The sequence below is a fragment of the Schistocerca americana genome, chromosome 2 (assembly GCF_021461395.2).
Source record: "Schistocerca americana isolate TAMUIC-IGC-003095 chromosome 2, iqSchAmer2.1, whole genome shotgun sequence".
Classification (NCBI taxonomy): Eukaryota; Metazoa; Arthropoda; class Insecta; order Orthoptera; family Acrididae; genus Schistocerca; species Schistocerca americana.
This window is the reverse complement of record NC_060120.1, coordinates 372,591,700-372,614,882: the sequence shown is the minus strand read 5'-3', so window position 1 is coordinate 372,614,882 and position 23,183 is coordinate 372,591,700.

Sequence of the window (23,183 nt, the reverse complement as noted above, 5' to 3'; positions counted from 1 at the left end):
GCTATTTCCTGTCAGAGAGGTCTCAGTTCGTAGTAACTGACGGAAAGTCATCGAGTAAAACAGAAGTGATTTCAGGTGTTCCCCAAAGTAGTGTTATAGGCCCTTTGCTGTTCCTTATCCATATAAATGATTCGGGAGCCAATCTGAGCACCGTTCTCCGGTTGTTTGCAGATGACGCCGTCGTTTATCGGCTAATAAAGTCATCAAAAGATCAAAACAAACTGCAAAACGGTTTAGAAAAAATATTGAATGGTGCGAAAAGTGGCAGTTGACCCTAAATAGCGAAAAGTGTGACGTCATCCACATGAGTGCTAAAAGGAACTCGTTAAACTTCGGTTACACGATAAATCAGCCTAATCTAAAAGCCGTAAATTCAACTAAATACCTAGGTATTACAATTACGAACAACTTAAATTGGAAAGAACACATAGAAAATGTTGTGGGGAAGGCTAGCCAAAGACTGCGTTTTATTGGCATAACACTTAGAAAATGTAACAGACCTACTAAGGAGACTGCCTACGCTATGCTTGTCCGTCCTCTTTTAGAATATTGCTGCGCGGTGTGGGATCCTTGCCAGGTAGGACTGACGGAGTACATCGAAAAAGTTCAAAGAAAGGCAGCACGTTTTGTATTATCGCGAAATATGGGACAGAATGTCACAGACATTATACAGGATTTGGGCTGGAAATCATTAAAAGAAAGGCGTTTTTCGTTGGGACGGAATCTTATCACGACATTCCAATCACCAACTTTCTCCTCCGAATGCGAAAATATTTTGTTGACATCGACCTGCATAGGGCGGAACGATCACCTCGATAAAATAAGGGAAATCATAGCTCGTACGGAAAGATATAGGTGTCCATTCTTTCCGCGCGTTATACGAGATTGGAATAATAGAGAATTGTGAAGGGGGTTCGATGAACCCTCTGCCAGGCACTTAAATGTGATTCGCAGGGTATCCATGCAGATGTAGATGTAGATGTGGCGATGAACTGGGGGTTTTCCCGTACGACCACGTTCATGAATGTACTGCGAATATCAGGAATCCGGTTAAACATCAAATCTCCGACATCGCTGCGGCCAGAAAAAGATACTGCAAGAACGGGACCAACAAATACTGAAGACAATCATTCAACGTCACAGTAGTGCAACCCTTCCGCAGATTGCTGCAGATTTCAGTGCTGGGCCACCAACATGTGTCAGGGTGCGAACCATTCATCGACACATCATCGATATGGGCTTTCGGAGCTGAAGACCCACTCGTGTACCCTTGATGACTGCACGACACAAAGCTTTATGCTTCACCTGGGCTCGCCAACACCGACATTGGAATGTTGATGACTAGAAACATGTTGCCTGATCGGACGAGTCTCGTTTCAGCTTGTTTCGAGTGTGTGGACGTGTACGGGTATAGAGACAACCTCATGAATCCATGGACCCTGCACGTCAGTGTGGGACTGTTCAAGTTAGTGGACGTTCTGTAATGCTGTGTACAGTTGGAGTGATCTGGAAGCCCTGATACGTCTAGATATGACTCTGATAGCTGACACGTACGTAAGCATCCGGTCTGATCACCTACGTCCATTCATTTCCATTGTGAATTCCGACGGTCTTGGGCAATTCTAGCAAGCTAATGCGACACCCCTCACATTCAGAATTGCTACAGAGTGGCTCCAGGAACACTATTCTGAGTTTAAACAATTCCGCTGGCCATCAATCTCCCCAGGCATGAATATTATTAAGCATATCTGGGATTTATGGACAGCCCTGCAGGATTAATTATGTCATTTCCGTCCACGACTACTTCAGACATTAGTCGAGTCCATGTCACGATATGTTGCGGCACTTCTGCGAGCTCGCTGGGCCCCTACACGATATTAGGCAGTTGTGCCACTTTCTTTGGCTCTTCAGTGTACAATGACGCTCGAAAGTTTATAGGACTACTCTAATTAGATGTATTCGATCGTGTGAAGAGTTTCACATACACTGTTTCAAAATACAATATATTCCCGGTAAGTATCATTGCCCACAAATGGTGCATGGGTGTTACGATAAAGGTAAAATAATGTTTTGAAAGTCTCTTCGGATTTGCTGCCGGATCCTAAAATCAACTTGACTCAATATTTCGGCGATCCAACGGGTCGCTATCTTCAGGAAATGTTGCTTCTGCTGATGAGTCCCGCCGAGAACTCAGTTCTAGGATCCGGCAGCAAATCCGAAGAGACTTTCAAGACTTATTACGCCGGGAAAGCCTACGTAATCACATAAAACAATGTTGTTCCTGTGCCTGAAAAAAAATGCACTATTGCATGTGAAATCTCTTAGACGAACTATTTTTGCAACAGAAGCACAGTACACTTTCATACTTTCTGTATTTTACAGTCGTCCGTCTCTGAGGGCAAAGTCTGCATCTTCACCTTTGGCCCGCACTCTGGCACTAACCAAAACCGTCATATCGTATATCATTCACTGGAGCTGCTGTATTCTTCTGTTTCTGGTCTTTTTGTCCAATGCCCAGCACCAGGCTTCCTTTTCCCCGAAAAGAAAAGTCCACTTTCAGTGTCCCAGCTAAGAATTCACTAACACATTTCTGTCGCAATTCCCCTTCACGACTTCTTCTTTCAGTTTATAAGCAGTTTCCGTTCCATAGTAAAAAAGCAGCACCGCAAAATCGATGATATTGCCTCACCAAAGGGTGCAGATCAGGCACATCTGCTGGCCAAGACATCAATTCGAGTTCACTGTAAAGCCCCCAAACCAGTGTAGCACGATTCTGACCCTACAGTACAGACGGTTATCGTGCAGGAAGACATCACACCGTAGGAGGAGACTTGAAGCATGAAGCTATGCAATAGTGTTCACGCAGTTCACTACTGTCATGATACCTTCGATTACCACCACCGATTCCATGAAAGCGCAGCTCAGTGCACCCTACAGCATAATTCTGCCCACACTGGCGTGCATGTGTGGTGCGGTGCATGATTCGTGCAGGTATTTCGCCAGAGTGACGGTTGGTAAGCACCCAGCAATGAATCTGGTGTAACAAGAAATGCAATTTATTCAACAGCGATACGTTTCTCTTGGTCCACGGTGAAAATTGAGTGATTCTGTGCCCACTGCAATCACAACTGACGTCATTGGGTCAACACAGGAACTCGAGGCGTCGTGTGATGTGGAGCTCCATGATCAACAATTTCTTTTGAACGGTGCGCCCCGATACACTTTCCCCCTGCGGGTTCGGGGGTTAGAATCGGCCCGCGGTATTCCTGCCTGTCGTAAGAGGCGACTAAAAGGAGTCTCAAACGTTTCGGCCTTCTGTGATGGTCCCCTCTCGGGTTTGACCTCCATCTATCCAAATTATTCCGAAGAGCGAGCCAATTGGGGAAGGGCACCTTACATGGTGCACTGTATCCTTCGTGCAATTAGACCTCTTGCCGTATTTCTCGTCGTTGCGATGGTGTCCCGCTCGTTTTCGATCTCATGGGCGATTACCACGCTGCACTCTGCAGTGTTTCTTTTAACTGTGACGACGACCTTGGCCATTTTTGCACCTAAGATCCAGCACGGTAGCCAGTCCGTTGTGGTGGGGTCGCCATGTACCCTCTTGGTTGTAGCCCCCTGACAACACAGGGATCGCTCTACTGATGCCTGCGCCGTTCACTCCCCACGTATGCCAAGGAGTAGATGCCCATCTCCCTGGGGCATCGGGACTCCCGGCAATGGCCATCCTGCCAGGTGGCCTTTGCTGTGGCTGGGTGGCGCCCGTGGGGAGGGCCCTTGGTCGGAGTAGGTGGCATCAGGGCGGATGACCCGCAATGAAGCGTGGTACCTCATCTGTCGCTGGCGGCCAGCCGCCAGCAGTCTCTAAGCGTTCTCGGGCTCAATTTAATGCTGAAAAGTACAATCCGAAAACGTTCCCCTCTCTGGCCACGCCGTGGGAGGAACGTAAATCTCAGGATGGCAGTAGCACTTATTCGCCCCGATTCTTAGTTTGTACGAGAGCTGATGGGGAGTCTTTTCTCTCAACCAAGCCTCAGTTCTTCGTCGAGCATTTAGAGGACAAGTTTGGGGAGGTGGAGGGCTTGTCAAAAATGCGCTCTGGATCGGTCCTGATCCAAACGGCATCCTCTGCCCAGTCACGACGGTTACTTGCTTGTAATAAGTTGGGGGATGTTGCTGTTACGATCACACCGCATAAGAGTTTAAATATGGTCCAGGGAGTTATTTACCATAAGGACCTTCTTTTGCAGTCTGATGACGAGCTGCGCGCCAACTTAGAGCGCAGAGGTGTACATTTCGTCCGGCGCGTTCATCGGGGTCCGAAGGAAAATCAGATAGCTACCGGTGCCTTCATCTTGGCCTTCGAGGGTGATACGTTACCGGAAAAGGTCAAGGTGATGGTCTACCGATGTGACGTCAGGCCCTATATTCCTCCCCCGATGCGGTGCTTCAAGTGCTGGAAGTTTGGCCATATGTCTTCCCGCTGCACTTCCAGCCTCACATGTCGAGATTGCGGACGCCCGTCTCATCCCGATACTCCATGTGCCCCGCCTCCCATCTGTGTCAACTGCGGGGAGCACCATTCACCTTGCTCGCCAGACTGCAGAATCTTCCAGAAAGAACGCAAAATCATGGAATATAAGACCCTGGACCGACTGACTTATACTGAAGCCAAGCGGAAATACGACCGATTACATCCCGTGCGAATGACGTCATCCTACGCCGCCGCTACGACACCTGTGCCCGCCCCATCAGTTTCACGACTTCCAGCCAGCTCGATAACCAGTAAGACTCCTCCTGCCCCCTTGCCAGTGGGGGGCTCTACCCACCGGGTTGCTCCTGCGCCACCTACCTCAGGGGCAACACCATCCCCCCCATCAGGGACGTCCGTCCCTGCTTCTAAGCCGGAGAAGTGTCCAACTTCTTCGGCTTCTCACGCTCGCAAGGGGTCCCTCGAGTCCCTCCCTTCCCAGGTTTCCACCAGTGGGAAGGCTGACGACCGCCAGTGGCGTAAGTGCCCGCATTCAGCTGGTCGACGGGCTTCACGATCCTCCTCAGTCCCGGAGACTGAATCGGTGAAGCCCTCCCAGCCAGTTAAACCCAAGGAGCAGCGTGAGAAATCAAAGAAGAAGAGCTCTAAGCCCAAGGAACTCGCGGTGGCAGCCACCCCACCGCCACCTTACAGCTCTGCGTCTGAGGACGAGGTGGAGATCCTGGCGTCCGCTGAGGACCTAGAACTCGCCGGTCCCTCAGACGCCATGGATAACACTAGCACGGGTGCTCAATCGGAGGCAGCAGGTGACCCAGCGGCGTAATCTGCCTTCCCCGTCCTGTCACGCCTTTCTCAGCCATGGACAATACCATCCTCCAGTGGAACTGCAGCGGTTTCTTCCACCATTTAGCTGAGCTCCGCCAACTTCTCAGCCTTCGCCCTTTCTTCTGCATTGCTCTCCAGGAAACTTGGTTTCCGGCGATGCGAACCCCCGCCCTCCGTGGCTATCGGGGTTATTACAAGAACAGAGCAGCTTATGAAAGGGTGTCTGGTGGCGTCTGCATTTATGTCCTTCACACTCTGCACAGCGAATCTGTCCCTCTCCAGACGCCTATAGAGGCTGTCGCTGTACGCGTGTGGACGCCACAGGCTGTTACCGTCTGCAGTCTTTACATTCCACCGGATGGTGATGTCTCGCAGCATGTCCTGGCTGCACTGGTCGCCCAATTGCCGCCACCTTTCTTGCTATTGGGCGACTTCAACGCTCATAACCCTCTGTGGGGTGGGTCAGTGGCAACAGGTCGAGGCGCCATCATTGAGCATTTATTGTCGCAGCTCGATCTCTCGCTATTAAATGATGGTGCCTTCACACACTTCAGTGTGGCGCATGGCACCTACTCCGCCATTGACCTTTCAATCTGTAGCCATAGCCTCTTACCGTCTGTCCAATGGAGTGTGCATGACGACCTGTGTGGTAGTGACCATTTTCCGATCTTTTTGTCACTACCACAGCGCCACTCTTCTGGGCGCCCTAGCAGATGGGCTATGAATAAGGCTGACTGGGACTTGTTCTCCTCCACTGCCGCTTTTGAGCCTCTCTCTACCGATGACATTGATGCGGTGGTTCAATCGGTCACCACCGGCATCGTTACTGCCGCCGAATCTGCCATTCCCCATTCCTGTGGGTCCCCTCGGCGGAAGGCTGTGCCTTGGTGGTCGCCTGAGATCGCTGAAGCGATTAAAGATCGCCGGCGGGCGCTCCAGCGTCACAAGCGACACCCCTCCCTCGACCACCTTATCGCCTTCAAACGGCTGCGTGCGCGGGCCCGCCTCCTTATCCGCCAAGGCAAGAAGGAGTGCTGGGAGCGGTATGTGTCCACCATTGGCCTCCATGTCGCTCCCTCGCAGGTCTGGGCCAAGATTCGACGCGTCTACGGCTATCGGCCACCTGCCAGCGTCCCTGCGCTCTCACTGAATGGAGCAGTTTGTACTGACTCCGACGTCATTGCCAATCGCTTAGCAGAGCATTTTGGTATGAGTTCCGCTTCTGCGAATTACCCCCAGGCCTTCCGCTCCATTAAAGAGCGGATGGAACGTCGGAGCCTTTCGTTTCGCACCAACCACCCAGAATCTTACAATGCTCCATTTAGTGAGTGGGAATTTCGCAGTGCCCTCGCTGCTTGCCCTGATACCGCTCCTGGGCCAGATGGCATCCACTGTCAGATGCTGAAACACCTTTCAGTGGACTGCCAGCGGCGCCTTCTCGATCTTTACAACCGTCTTTGGGTCGAGGGGGAGTTTCCGTCGCAGTGGCGGGAAGGCATTGTCATCCCCGTTTTGAAGCCTGGAAAGAACCCTCTGGAGGTGGACAGCTACCGTCCCATTAGCCTCACCAACGTTCTTTGCAAGTTGCTTGAACGGATGGTGAGCCGGCGCTTGCATTGGGTACTGGAGTCTCGGGGCCTTCTGGCTCCATCTCAGGGTGGGTTCCGTAAAGGCCGCTCCGCCGCCGACAATCTGGTGAGCCTGGAGTCGGCCATCCGTACTGCCTTTTCCCGCCGTCAGCACCTGGTCGCTGTCTTTTTCGACATGCGGAAGGCGTACGATACGACATGGCGTCATCACATTCTTTCTACGCTTCATGGATGGGGTCTTCGGGGTCCTCTGCCGATTTTTATCCGCAATTTTCTGTCGTGTCGTACCTTCCGCGTGCAAGTCGCGGCCTCGTCTAGTTCCTCCCACGCCCAGGAGAACGGTGTGCCACAGGGCTCTGTTTTAAGTGTCTGTCTGTTTTTAATAGCCATTAACGGGCTTGCTGCGGCCGTGGGACATTCTGTCTCCGCTTCCCTGTATGCTGACGACTTCTGCCTTTATTACAGCTCTACTGGCATTGCAGCTGTTGAACGTCAGCTACAGGGCGCTATCCGTAAGGCGCAGTCTTGGGCTGTAGCGCATGGGTTTCAGTTTTCGGCAGCCAAGACCTGCGTTATGCATTTCTGCCGGCGCCGAACAGTCCATCCTGAGCCGCGGCTTTATCTTGCCGACGAACTCCTTGCTGTGGTGGAGACCCACAGGTTTTTGGGGGTGGTTTTCGATGCCCGGTTGACTTGGCTGCCTCATATCCGGCAGCTTAAACAGACGTGTTGGCGGCATCTAAACGCTCTGCGATGCTTGAGCAACACCCGCTGGGGCGCCGACCGCTCTACACTGTTGCGGCTCTACCAGGCGTTAATCCAGTCCCGTCTGGATTATGGGAGCCTGGCTTATGGCTCAGCATCCCCATCTGCGTTACGGGTGCTGGACCCGATTCTCCACAGCGGGATACGCCTTGCCACTGGTGCTTTCCGCACCAGCCCTGTGGACAGCGTACTAGTGGAGGCAGGTGTACCTCCACTGCGGTTCCGACGCCAACGTTTGCTGGCCGCTTATGCTGCCCATGTACTAAGCTCGCCCGGGCATCCAAACTATCGCCTCCTGTTCCCGCGGTCGGTCGTCCGTATGCCAGAACGTCGGCCGCGGTCTGGTTGTACAATAGCGGTCCGCGTCAAAGAGCTTCTCTCTGGGCTCCAGGGTTTCACTGTTCCACCTCCTTTCCGGGCTACTTTGCATACACCCCCATGGTGTGTTCGTCGCCCTAGCCTTCGGCTCGACTTGGCACAGGGCCCTAAGGACTCAGTCCCTCCTGAGGCCTTCCGCCGCCGCTTTTATTCCATCCTGGCCACGTATCAGGGCTCTGGTGTTGTTTACACTGACGGTTCGATGGTTGCTGGTCGTGTCGGATATGCGCTCACTATAGGGGACCATTCCGAACAACGTTCCTTGCCGGATGGCTGCAGCGTTTACACTGCTGAACTGGTCGCCATCCTTCGTGCCCTAGAGTATATCCGCTCCTGCTCAGGTGAGTCCTTCGTTATCTGTAGCGATTCCCTGAGCGGTTTACGAGCTCTCGACCAGTGTTTCCCTCGTTCTCGTCTGGTGATGGCTATCCACGAGTCTCTGCATACTCTCGCCTGTTGCGGCCGCTCTGTGGTCTTTGTGTGGACCCCCGGTCATGTCGGTATCCCGGGTAACGAACATGTTGACCGCCTGGCGAAAGAGGCCACCAGCAAGCCATCTCTGGACGTTGGCCTCCCAGAGACTGATTTGCGGGCAGTCTTCCGCCGCAAAATCTTGGCGCTATGGGACGCTGAATGGCGGGAACTGACAATGCGCAATAAACTCCGTGCTGTCAAGGAGACGACGGCTGTGTGGCGGTCATCCCTGCGAGCCACTCGCAGGGACTCAGTAGTTCTTTGCCGGCTCCGCATTGGCCACTCCCGGCTGACACACAGTTATCTACTGCGCCGGGAGGACCCTCCTCTATGTCGCTGTGGGGCAGCTTTGACAGTGGCCCACATTTTGCTGGCCTGCCCCCTTTTAGCTGTGGTCAGGCAGACATTTGCGCTGCCTGCTACGCTCCCTGCCCTTTTAACTGACGACTCCACTATGGCTGACTCAGTTTTACGTTTTATTCGGGCAGGGGGATTTTATCATTTACTCTGAGTGTTTCTGTTTTCTTTTAATGATTTGTGTTGATTCTGGCCTTTGGCCTATGGTTTTACACTGATTTTTTAATGTGTTTCTCAGTGGTTGGCCTTTCCTTTTTATGTCTATGGTCGGCCAACCACCGTCACACTCTGTGTGGTTTTAGTTTGTTTTGTCTTGTCTTTGTCTCAGTATCTCTTGTTCTGTGTCGTCTGTGATCTCTTCTGTTCCTTGTTTTTATTCTCTGTGGGTGTTCTTTGTCTTTGGAAAAAGGGACCGATGACCATGGCAGTCTGGTCCCTTTAATCCCCCAAACCAACCAACCAACCCGATACACTTCTGCCTGCACCATCACTCTACTCTTCAGTCAGATCTTCGGCAGAGCGCTACCTACCCTGAATTATACAGTGGGGAATCATGCTACACCTACGTTTTGTGATGACACTTAGGCGTCTACTACCGTATGGCCTAGGCGTTATTCCACCATCCTTCGAACACTTTTCGTAGCTACTCACGACATTAACACGCCAATAGGTGACCAGCTTCACCGTTTCAGAGATTCTCGTTTCCAGCCGCAGGGCCATTACAAAGTGCCCTTTGTCAAAACCGCTTGTATTAGTGGATTTCCGAATTTGCGGCTCTTATCTTCGCTAAATTTGTCTATTTGTCTCTCTTCTGCTTAAATTCTTTCCTACTGCTTCACGTGCCCACAACACCACCAGTGGTCATAATAGTTTTGGCTCGTCAGTGTATATCACACCTGCGCTCTCATGTCCGAAAGAACAGACCTCACTCATTCATAGAAATTAAACATATTTATCAACTTACACACTAGCAGTGATGTATTTTGATGTTTTATTACGCATTTAATATCTTAATTCTACTCAGAATACGTAATGAACTGACCTCACCTGTCGACAGGCACATAATATAACTGCCTCAGATGTATGGCAGGCCAAACCCCTTGAGCGCAAATCTGCAATTCATCACCGGAGAACCGCTAGGGTATTGAGATCACTCTCTTTCGTTAATTTGCGATATTGGCCCGTGAATTAGTAATCACGATGTTCACTTACCCCGCAAGACAGACGGATCGGACGTGCGGCGCTTTTGACGCAGGCACGGAATATATGGAGCAAGATGATCGCATTAGGCAGTCTGGATGATTACGCGCCGCGCAGTGATCCTCCATTTGAAATTAATCGCGGCTCCGGCGGGCCGGCGTCACGGCTGGATTGTCGGCTCAGCTTTCCAGTGCGGGACGTCCGCCGGCTGGCAGCTGCAGTGGCGCGGGGATCCCCCGCGCAAACGGCGGGCTTAGGCGGATCGCTCCGCTCTGCCGATGACGGCGAGCAGCGCATCGGCGGGGATTCCCGCAGCCGCGCCGGCCGGCCACTGGCGCCGCACTCGGCAGTGAGTCCTGGCAGCTAGTGCGGCCAGTTTTCACTCTGGCAAGTTCAACGCGTCGTTTTATTCAATTTTCGTTCTTCTTGCATCACTCACCAGGAAAGTACTTGGGCTCGAACAAACAGATCTGTATGAACGTTTGGTTACAGGACAATTATGTACCTCTGAATGTGCTGGTGGGTGTCGTTTTTCTGCAAAACTCTACAGTCATGCTCCAGATATCACTGTAGATGTAATTGTAGACGCCATACGCAATGCAGCAATCTTAACTATAAATGTAAATGCAGAATGTCAATAAAATGCTCCGAGCAATACGAATGACTGCAAAACGCACAGTGAAGAAATGCAAGTTGCTCGCATGGTGTATTTGCACATTCTATAATATCAGTGTTGAACGCCACGTCAATGACACTTCTGAAGTTGTTCACTGTTTCACCAATATCGTAGCCAGCGTTCTGCCAGGCGTAACGAAGCATTGGTCTGTATACTCCCGCAGATAACTGATTGTGAGTGACAGAATGCATATTCATGATAATCTGTCGTGCAGTTTCTGCTGCATATTACTGGAACGTAGTTTAATGAAGTCTGTTATTCTCTTGGCATATGTTTTATATTGCCTGAAGAAATACACATCCAGAGGTTGTGCATATTTTGTAGTTTTAGGCGGAATGATTTTTAAAATCTACATGTTTTCCGCCAGATGCTTCCAGTAGTACTCGTTCATCCTTATGTCTAGACCAGGAGTCAGAAAGTACTAATGACTTTCTCGACAAATGTGGATTCAAAACTGACAGAAAAAACGTCTTCAGAATTTGTTTCGTCATCTTTCGACTCACACTTGCATCGACGATGACATTTGGAGGGCATCGCGTTTCTCTTTCCCTTGACACGCGGGGTCCAAACTTTCCACTGGATTCTTGGAAGCAAATATAAAGTTTGTTTGCCAATCGTCCGTCCATTGATATAGCAACATCGATCGTGTAACTATGTGTTGCATAGTTAAATGATTGCAACATCGCGATAGTGTTCCTCTCCCCTTTCATGGTTAGTGTTCTGTCACAAGAAAGTTCATAGTTGAACTGACTCTGAGCACAGTTCCATACAGAACTAATATCGATGTTTTCTTTCGTGATATGCTCATTGACGTCAGCATAAAACGTTTGAGCTCTTTCAATCAGCTCTTCTTCGTCATCCTTATCTTTTCGTGCTTGGAGCATAGTGATACGGCGTGATGTTATCCTAAACTCCTTTTTCAAATTAGTAATAAATCCTAGTGAAGCTGTGAAGTTTGTACACCCGAGATTTCTGGCTACGTCCAATGCCCAATGTTGTAAATGACAATAATGAACGGCGGAACCGCATTCTCACGCTTCATCGAATTTCGCCATTACACGCTCCTTGATGGTCTTGAACAGCAGTGTACGATTTTCTTTGATAACTGTATTTCCTTCTCTTTTCTTTGCCACGTAATCCAGTATGTTTTTAATGTTGCTTTTAGACTTCAGTTTAGGGTATCTTTTCAGAAGCTTGTCGTATGTGTCGAAACTTCTTACGTAATAATCATTGTACATGTTCTCTAGTGTGTTGTCATCAAACGCCGTGATGATACTTGCAACTTTCTTCTTGGAAGACGGTTGGTATTCACTGTCACTGCTTCCATCGCCTCTTCCCGCACTTGCCGTAGCACTACCGTTTGCAATGAGTTGTTCGTCATTATCATTCCTATCATCATCGTGTTAGTGTTACAACAGTATCTGTTTCTAACTTATGATCATATTTCTGCACTATAATACGAGGGCTATCCACAAAGTACATTACGTTTTGGAATTAAAAATAAATGAAGAATTGGAAATCTTTTTTATTATATGTAGATGAAAGCCACACTTAAATACTACTTTTCTACATAGTTGCCATTTAAATTAAGGCACTTATCGTAGCGATGGACGAGCTTGGAAATTCCTTCGTCGTAAAATTCGGCCGCCTGCGCCTTCAACCACGTGGTTACCTCTTCTTGAAGCTGTGCGTCGTCATCAAAACGCTGCATAGCCAACCACTTCTTCATTGCTGGGAATAAGTGGAAGTCGCTCGGTGCCAGGTCGGGACTGTACGGCGGATCAGGAAACAACTCCCACTTAAAAGATTCGAGAACTTCACGAGTGGCATTTGCCGTATGGGCCCGGGCGTTGTCGTGAATCAGCAAGATCTTTGAGCCCAACTTTCCCCTGCGCTTGTTTTGTATTGCTCTTCTGAGGTTGTGCAGAGTTTGGCAATACCTTTGAGAGATTATTGTAGTGCCTCTTTCCAGGAAATCCACAAAAATCACACCTTTTCTGTCCCAAAAGACAGTCACCATCACCTTCCTTGCCGACATTGTCTGCATGCATTTCTTGGGTTTTTGGGGGGAATTTGTGTGCCCCCACTGCATTGACTGCAATTTTGTCTCGCAGTTCACATGCTTAACCCATGTTTCGTCACCAGTAACGATGCGATCGAGTAATGAGTCGCCATCTTTCTCATAAGCGTCCTAAAACGTTAACGCTGCAGCCATTCGCTGATTTTTGCGAATCTCTGTCAAGATTTTTGGTATCCATCTTGCACAAAACTTGTGGTAATCAAGCTTTTCGGTAATGATTTCGTGAAACAAATTTCGTGAAATTTGTGGAAAACTCATAGAGAGTTCCGTTATTGTGAAATTATGGTTTTCACGGACCGCAGCATCGACTTTTTCGACAAGTTCGGCAGTCACTATGCTGGGTCTTCCACTTCGCTCTTCGTCGTGAACCTTAGTTCGGCCATTTTTAAATTTTATGACCCATTGACGCACTCCACCTTCAGTGATTATGTTGCCCCCACACACTTCACAAAGCTGCCGGTAGATTTCTATCGGTGTACAGTTTTTTGCAGTCAGAAACCTTATTACAGCAAGCACTTCACACTTCGTGGCATTTTCAATTAACGCTGACATTTCAAACTGTCACAGTAACTCAACGGAGCACAGCACGAACCTCTCACTAGCACGGCAGGATGCCGACTGAGCGGCGGAATGCCATGACACCAAGATGGCCGCGCTAGCCCCGCCCCTAACGGACACAAACGAAAAGTAAAGTACTTTGTGGATAGCCCTCGTAGATACCAGAAAACATGCGAATGATTCGTCTTCTACACCAATACCATCTTCACGAAGAAGGGTTCTTCGTAACTTCATCTCAACCAATCGCAATACATTAGCAGGATTGATTACCAATCGCCGAGCCATCTAACGCTTAAATACGCAAATAATGTCACAAAACGCAACTTCAGAGGCACACTGCACCGTCCCTACCGGTCCCGACTGGCGTACAGGCAGGTCAGTGTGCAATGCGGCATGGCATATGCAGAGACCTCTAACGGACGACTGCAGAGTTTTGCAGATGCGGGAGTATCACTAGTGCAATAAGAGACCTTTACATTATTTCTCACACGATTTTGGTGTATTTGTGTTTGTTCGAGCCCAAGTACTTTCCTGGTCAGTACGTACATTGGCTCATCTCTTTCGCATTTGTTGGTATCTCAGTGCCCATAAAATTAAACATTGTGGCGATTCCGCTAGATAATAGACGGAAACATTCGTTTTAAATGATAACTGTCCCATCCTCCCGTTACCGAGCACTAAGATCGCAAACCTGTTTCTTACAGTTCTGGTTCCAGTGAACCGTCCATCGAGAAGAGGTCTAACACAAAAATCATCGATAATGTGCAACGGATAACAATTTAAAGTGTTCTTGCGGCCTTAAATAAGCATTTAAGTTCCAATCCTCTTGTCACTTCCACAATGGTTGAAGTTGATTTTCAAAGAGAAATCTACAACAAGTAAAATATGATGATCTTTCTCGTAAAATATTAATATCGATTAAGTAAAAAGAATAGCTGACATTGCGTGTGATTTGGCAAAATAATCGTCTTCCAGTCATTCAAATATTCTCGACACGGGTTCTGCCATGAAAAGAAATTGCACCCCAGACCATCGACCCTGACTGTTCTGCCGTATGGTGGGCGACAATCAGAATTGCATCCCTCCGTTATCTGCAACGTTTCTAGACACGTCTTCTCTGGTCATCGGAGCTGAGTTCGATGCCAGACTCACAACTGAAGACAATTCTACTCCTGTTAATGAGATTTCAGGCCGAAGAGGTGTCTGAAGACGCCCCAAACAGCGATGGGGTACCAACGTGACTGTTGGCCCAGCCACGCTGCCCCACAACCAGGAGTGACGCTGTGAGTTCCACTTCTTCAGCAGAACACCTTTGGTTATCATTAGCGGCACCCGTACATCACAGCAGTACGTCCCCGTTTCGATGCATTTCATGGCAAGCCAGCCTGGGCTTACATTTCAGCAAGATAATGCCCGCCCGCACATAGCCAGAGTTTCTGCTGCTTCTCTTCGTGCTTTCCCAATCCTACCTTGACCAGCAAAGTCAGCGAGTCTCTCACCATCTCTCACCAACAGAGAACGTCTGCAGCATTATGGGCAGATCCCTCGAACCAGTTCTGGATTTTGACGATCTAACACGCCAGTTCGGCAGAATTTGGCACGATAACTCTCAGGGGGAAATCCAACAACTATATCAGTGCCACGCCGAATAACTGCTTGCATACGGGCCAGAGATGAACCAACGCGTTACTAACTTACTCAATTTGTGAAGCTCTGCTTTCACTTGAATAAATCATCCAATATTTGTGAAACTGCGCTAATATCTATATATGTTTGTCTCTATACATACATCACATCTATTGATTTCCGGCGCATTCAGGTTAGTCCTTCGTGATACTGTTTTTTCAATAGAACATATTCGTATGAGGGGCAGTCAAATGAAAACAGAATGTCCGCCACAACGGGGCCACGGAATAGTTCCATTCAATAGTAGTTACCACGCGGGTTAAGTCATTTACCCCACAGAAAGCCGAGGCGATCATTTCCTCTTTCGCAGAATGCGGTCCGCCGCTGACGGAGCCATAACCGCATCCACTCTTCATTCTTCATCTGACTGAAACAGACGCCTACGCATGTCTTTTTTCAGGTCACCACGATTTAGAGCCAGAGAGCAAACGACAAAGCCAACAGTGGAAACATCCTACCTGCCCCCCAAAGAAATTCAGCGCTATGTACAAAAGTTCCGCCGGCCCCTTTGGTCGAGCGGTTCTAGGCGCTTCAGTCCGGAACCGCGCTGCTACTACGGTCGCGGGTTCGATTCCTGCTTCGGGCATGGATGTGTGTGATGTCCTTAGGTTAGTTAGGTTTAGGTAGTTCTAAGTCTAAGGGACTGATGACCTTAGATGTTAAGTCCCATAGTGCTTATAGCCATTTGAACCATTTTTACAAAACTTCTGGTAGGGTCATGATGACCTTCAACTCCAGCGGCCCTCTGTTCGTCGAGTTCCTCGAGCGTGGAACCGCAATAGCGCGCAGCACTATGAAGAAACTTCGCACAAACTGAGTCATAAAGTCAAAACACCCATCAGAAGAAACATCGTCTTCGTATCACATACGAGGAGTGTTCAGTAAGTAATGGAACACATTTTTTTCTGAAAGTGGGTTGGTTTTATTCAGATTTCCAATGCATCACATTATTCCCACCCTTTTGGCTACAAAACACTATTTTTTTAAAAAATCTTCGTTCGGTGCTAAGGCCGCCCGCCACGTTACTGGGAGGACATGAATGCCCACTTGTTATCCTGTGGTGCTGTTGTCCACAGCAGTGGGCAGGTATTAGTGTCGTTTCTTTGTAGTTTTTAATCAGGCCTGAGGCTGAAAATGAGCACAGGGCACAGAACCATGAGGGAACTTCGGACTGGATTCGACTGGGTGCTTTTGCTGCCTCAGGATCGATTAAAAATACCAAAGAAGGGACATTAACAGTTGTCCACTTCGGTGAGCGACTGCACCACAGGGTTAAACGTACGTTAGACTTCCGCTTTAGTGTCCATCTGTTCAGTTAGGCTGTCTATTCTTTTGTGTAAACATAGATTTGGTTTAAAAAAAAAGTTTTATATACAGAGTAACCACTTCAATCCTGACTCGCCTTCTTACATAACATCATGATAAGGAGTAAGATTCCGTAGCATAATATTTAGTAAACAGCAGTCAACAACGCAGCACGCTTTCACCTACGTTTATCAGTACTTGAAATCAATAGCTTGCAGGGAAGGACTATTTAGTGTTAATATGGCTTACTGGCAGCTCAATAGGTGATTGCCTAGCCGTCAGAGAGCACGCGAGTCGTATAGTTAGCTCAGGTAAATAACAAAGTGGCGGCCAAGCAACACGGCAAATCCAAGTGACCGAATGCAAAGAATAAAAATGTTTCTGGCAAAATGAAACCGAGAGAAAGGATTGAACAGGGGGTATATTGTCATTAAATACAGGAAGATAACAATAGCCCCATACGGATATTTCAACCTTCAATTCCAAGATTTAAATTTACAATCAGAAGAAACATTGTCTTCGTCACAGATGCGGGAGGCGTACAATAAGTAATGCAACACATGTTTTTACTGAAAGCGGGTTGATTTTATTCAGATTTCCAGTACACCATATTATTCCCCACTCTTCTGGCTACAAGATCCTATTTTTTAAACATACTCTCCGTTCAATGCGAAAGCCGTGCGCCACCTACTGGGAGGCTTGTATGCCAGCATGGTGCCGCTCTGCTGGTCGACGTCGCAGCCAACGTCCTGCGGCATCAGTAGTAACCTCCCCTTCATCCACGCTGTGCTTCCAGTGGAGTGCATCCTTCATTGGGACAAACAGACGGAAATCGAAAGGTGCGAGATCCGGGCTCCAGGGTGGATGAGGAAGAACAGTCCAATGAAGTTTTGTGAGATCCTCTTGCGTGTGCAAGCTTTTGTGAGGCCTCGAGTTATCGTGTAAAAGGAAAAGCTCGTTTGGATTCTGAGACTATGCGCACGTTCCAACACTGCAGAAGTCATAGCTGTGTACGCCGGCCGAAGTGGCCGTGCGGTTAAAGGCGCTGCAGTCTGGAACCGCAAGACCGGTACGGTCGCAGGTTCGAATCCTGCCTCGGGCATGGATGTTTGTGATGTCCTTAGGTTAGTTAGGTTTAACTAGTTCTAAGTTCTAGGGGACTAATGACCTCAGCAGTTGAGTCCCATTGTGCTCAGAGCCATTTGAACCAATTTTTTTCATAGCTGTGTACGGCCGGCCGGCGCGTGGGAGATCGGTCGGGTTTGCCCGACCTTGTTGCGATGATGACAGACGCCTCGTCCAACGACTCACCGTGCTTTTGTTCACTGCCAGGTTTTCTTAAGACATTCTGCTAGCGCCTCTTGTTTTACGCCAAAAGAACCTCAGTGATAGCTCTCTGTTTGTAATGCACCACCGTTACAGATGCCGGTTCGAAGTCTACGTATAGCACAGCCACCCATTGGAACTTCATGAAACTGTAAGAAGTGAAGCGAGCACATTCCACGATGTCCCATGACAAATATCGCATTCTTTTTAACCGAAATTGCCCAAGAAAAATATATTTTACAATACTTATAGAACACCTTTCGCAATTCTAACTGACGGAAAAACTAAACTCTGCACTTCAAAAGAAAGAAACGTCTTTGGATTTACAATATCACGAAACAAAACAATGTATATGCTATTCCATAACCAGCTCCAAACAGTTACGTATTAGGAACGAGTGAGTTCCTAATCCACTGTGCGCAAGCACGCGCCCCGGTACTTACAGACAGAATGACCTTGACCAAACTGTGCCATACTGACTTCCCTATGAACACTGCCTTTCATCATAGCAAAGAAACTGTAATGATCTCACCTGATTTCTTATGAATTGTAGTGTCTGCATAACAGCGTGGACTTCCACCAGACAAGGCAGCCTTCCATTCAACAGCAGAACACAGCACAGACCCTCCTAGACTGCGACGCACAGAGCCAGAACAGAAACAGTAAAAGTAATGTAATGGCATATTCCTTTCAAACGAGCAGAAGCACATGGCCCAAGACCTGCGGACGAATCCTATGGTCGAAAGCAAAACGGACTCTAACAGACTTAAAATTGTCATATTGACAAATCAAAGAAGTTGCTACTGAGTTTGTATCGACTAATCGAATGTAGTTAAGAAGACTCGAATCTATTTTAGGAAATATTAATACTGAGATCGCAAAAAAAAGGAGAACAATGTGAAGAGAAGTCCTGGTTGTGTAATTAAATGGTTCAAATGGCTCTGAGCACTATGGGACTCAACAGCTGAGGTCATTAGTCCCCTAGAACTTAGAACTAGTTAAACCTAACTAACGGCCGGCCGAAGTGGCCGTGCGGTTATAGGCGCTGCAGTCTGGAACCGCGTGGCCGCTGCGGTCGCAGGTTTGAGTCCTGCCTCGGGCATGGATGTGTGTGATGTCCTTAGGTTAGTTAGGTTTACCTAGTTCTAAGTTCTAGGGGACTAGTGACCTCAGAAGTTGAGTCCCATAGCGCTCAGAGCCAAACCTAACTAACCTAAGGACATCACAAACATCCATGCCCGAGGCAGGATTCGAACCTGCGACTGTAGCGGTCTTGCGGTTCCAGACTGCAGCGCCTTTAACCGCACGGCGGTTGTGTAATTATTTCTCGGCTTAAAACTGTGTTCTTACCCTGACAAGAGGGCCAACAGACCCGTTAATCACACAACTTGATTCTTCTTGGGTACGATATATATACGCAGAGTGAAGCGACGAATGAAAATTTGTAGCAAGGCCAGAATTCGAAACCAGGTCTCCTGCTCACTAGGCAAATGCACTAACCGTTACGCTACCCTGCCACAGTGGCTTTGCACTACTGCACGGACTACCCCATCTTGAGGTCATATCAGTCTCTGCAGCTTGCTACAATCTATGTTATCTTATTGTACAGTACCGTGAACATGGTTCTGGACGAAAACCGGTAGGTAAATCAATTGCAGAGCCAGAGTTACGCATTTACTACATTATATGTATGCTGGTACCTGCCGAGACAAGATGTTCGATACTGGGGGTGTGTTACAGGATAACTGCGCGATCCCCGAGCTGCTCCAGTGACGAGCGTGCGGGGGCAGGTCGGCGCCGCTCCGCCGCCGGCTGCCGCGCTTCCAATACGCGCGCTCAGGTTGCCCGAAGGCCGTGTTTGCATTCCGGCGCGCTCTCAGATGCCGAGCAATTGTGAGGGCGATTTGGGAAAGAAACGGGACGCTTTACGGCGGATCGTCCTCCATTACGCGTAAATAGCGCGCGCCGGATCGCGGGCCCGCACGCCTGATGGCTGATGCGGCCCCGCACGCCTGAGCCGGCTCTGCCGCCATCGATCTGGCGTTATTTTGAGCCGCGCAGCCGAGGGTAGGCCTCATCACGGCGGCGGCGCTGCGGGAAATGGCACGTGTTCCCTCTGGCTGCGGTGCCGGCAGCCGCCAAATCCTCCCGCAGCGGAAATCGTCCGGAAGACGCGGCGCAGTCCGGACCAGCTCATCACCGCTGTAGGGGCTGACACGCGTACGGCCCACACGCCCTCCACTGCGTTGTTTCTCCACACGCCGCTGTCTGAACAGGCGAGGTACGGGGGATCTGAGCACGCCGTTACCCACGTACATTATTTGATCAAAAGTACATGCAGATCCTTTTGTGCTGCGTCGTCGGAACAAGACGTACCCAGGGCAAAAGCACCACAGGCGCAAAGATGCCAGCTGGTCCCAGTGCCATAGAGACTCGACACTTGAGCCAGTTCCACCAGCGCCATGGGCGGCGCTGTTGATTAAGATATCGACTTCGCCTCGGCCAATTGCCGGCGAAGTACAATTTACTAATGGCTGGTCGACAACGTACAGAAGCCTACTCGGAAGATAGAGCAGATCTCGCCCACTTGGTTATAGATCATCGTCGACGGCTGACTCAGAAGGGAACGTCATTTAGTGAACTCTTAGAACTGAACGGAAAGTTGTTGTAAACTGCATTTGCTATGTACTGTGAAGTTTACCTACGATTATTGGCACTTAACCGTTGAGGGCTTTTTTGTGTTATATTACAAGCAGCGTTGCAGACTCCATTATTCAACAAGTCATTTGTGTGACTTTATTACTAGTTTGTTTTAGTGTTCTAGAACCTTCGTTCTCCTATCCTGTTACCTGATCCTTCGGCATAGCTGTGTAATAGTGGCAGGGAGAAATTGTCTTAGCGGTGTACTGCGCCGGAAGCCATTTCACGAACTCAAGATCTCGGCCTATGGTGACAACAGTGGCAACTCGGCCTCCCCAGCAGTAGCGGCGAGGCCTTAAAAAAACTGGTGACGAGCGTTTATAAAACTAAATGTCTACATCTACATCCATACATACTGTTGTGTACATAGTTCCACGTAGTCAGCGCGTACACAACTTTCCCACTAGAGCGCGCCCCGCTAAGCACAACGGCGCAGGCGCAGCGCTTGTCAGTCCGCAGCTCGTGGTTGTGCGGTAGCGTTCTCGCTTCCCGCACCCGGGTTCCCGGGTTCGATTCCCGGCGGGGTCAGGGATTTTCTCTGCCTCGTGATGACTGGGTGTTGTGTGACGTCCTTAGGTTAGTTAGGTTCAAGCAGTTCTAAGTTCTAGAGGACTGATGACCATAGATGTTAAGCCCCATAGTGCTCAGAGCCATTTGCAGCGCTCGTCCGTCTCCGCACTACGAGATGGCGCTGCCATAGAGACGGACCAAATTCTGCTTCCGCCGATCCGCGTATTAATATGTAACGCAGCCAATGATATTGCTGCTAACGTAGAACCTTTTCTCCTCGCGGATCACACTCGCGCAGTGATACATAAACAAGCGAGGTATTATAACGAGTGTACAGACCTCCGATCAGTCAGTCTGCATTTGTCTGCACCAGTCTGTACCAGTCTGCATTAGTCTGTACCAGTCTCTACGTGTTCTACATTTATCTGTTCCAGTCTATAGTGAAGTTTCAGTCTGCCCCCAATAAGATTACCGTATTCCTGTACATAGCCATGAAGATAAATGTATAGACACTTTTGTCAAGTATCAGAGACATATGTGAGAATAAGATTAACATACCAATACCAAAGGAACTTCAGATTGTTAATTGTAAATAGCGTCCAGAACCAAGTTAAGTAATTTTTATGCTTGTTATTATTTTAATAAATGTGTGTGAAAATTAATCAAGCTCTCTTTAAAGTTGGTCACCGTCAATCTGCTACTCTAAGCGTGCAAGTGACATTTCTATCGTCTGACCTAACGGCAGAAGATAAACACGCCACGATAAGACCACGAGACATATTGCTGACACTCGCCTACTTCGTTAGGGCGACAAGTCAAATAATCTGATGGTGTGTGTACTGAAGGTCTTACAGTACGCACGCCACACATACATACGTACGAAAGTGGTCGTATTTAGAGTTACTGTTACACTCGAGCACATATACATTGGACACATTTCGATTATTCACTATCTAATCGCGAATTGCCAGTCCAATACTCCACCTCGTTAACTACCCGAAAAGTTCACACCAGCCAAGCGTCTTCTCACCGCTCAGAGACTGTCTCGCCGTACCACACAACGCGGAATGTTCTAAGTCGTTTCACTGCCGACCTACTTAAAAACCGACCTTCCGCTTTCGTGTCTTCACCAGTACTGTCCACTTTGGTGTCTCCAGCCGAACTGTCCGCTTTCGCATCTGCACCAGCACTGTACCCTTTGGTGCCTCCAGCCGAATTGTCCCTCTGCGCCGAACATACTCGATCAACTGACTAGTGCAGTTCGCTTCCCTGAAGCTGTCCATCTGATTGGCTACAGCTAATTCTACATTATTCTACAATTTAACGTATTTAAATAATCAAGGGTTGACCACTTTCACGTTCTAAATAAAGTAACAATAATATCCGCTATTAAATTCTTTTACATAAAACCAGTACAATTTCCTTCTTAACTTTGAATGTCACCAGCAGTAGCCTTGCTCAAATGTGCTTTCTGATAAATAAAAAACAGAAGTAACTATCACACACTAAACTTTACAGCAAATATTCTATTACCTAACGATTCAATAAGGGGTGCAGAAAGGTTACTGCATTTAATAGAGCATATTGTATCATAAACGATTTCTTGCAAATACAGCTGTTACAGTTCAATCACTTTTTGGAAAATAAAGCAAGAACGTAACAAATGAGTTTTTGCAAAGAGTTGACGAGGAAAGAAATGGCTCAAATGGCTCTGAGCACTATGGGACTTAACATCTATGGTCATCAGTCCCCTAGAACTTAGAACTACTTAAACCTAACTAACCTAAGGACAGCACACAACACCCAGCCATCACGAGGCAGAGAAAATCCCTAACCCCGCCGGGAATCGAACCCGGGAACCCGGGCGTGGGAAGCGAGAACGCTACCACACGACCACGAGATGGGGGCAGGAATGGAATATGTGTAATGTAATTACTTAGAAGAAGAGACGGTATGAAAGGATTTGTGGTAAAACATCATCGAGGGTGCTGATGATCGTATCGTTCAGCACTTGTTGCTGTTGCTTTTCTCAGTCCAAAGACTGGTTTGATCCAGCTCTCCATGCTGCTCTATCCTGTGCAAGGCTCTGAGTAACTACGGTAACGTACATCCTTCTGAATCTGCTTACTGTATTCATCTCTCGGTCTCCCTCTACGATTTTTACTCTCCACACTTACCTCCAGTACTAAATTGACGATCCCTTGCTGCCTCAGAACGTGTCCTACCAACCGATCCCTTCGCCCGTCTTCTAATCAGATTGTA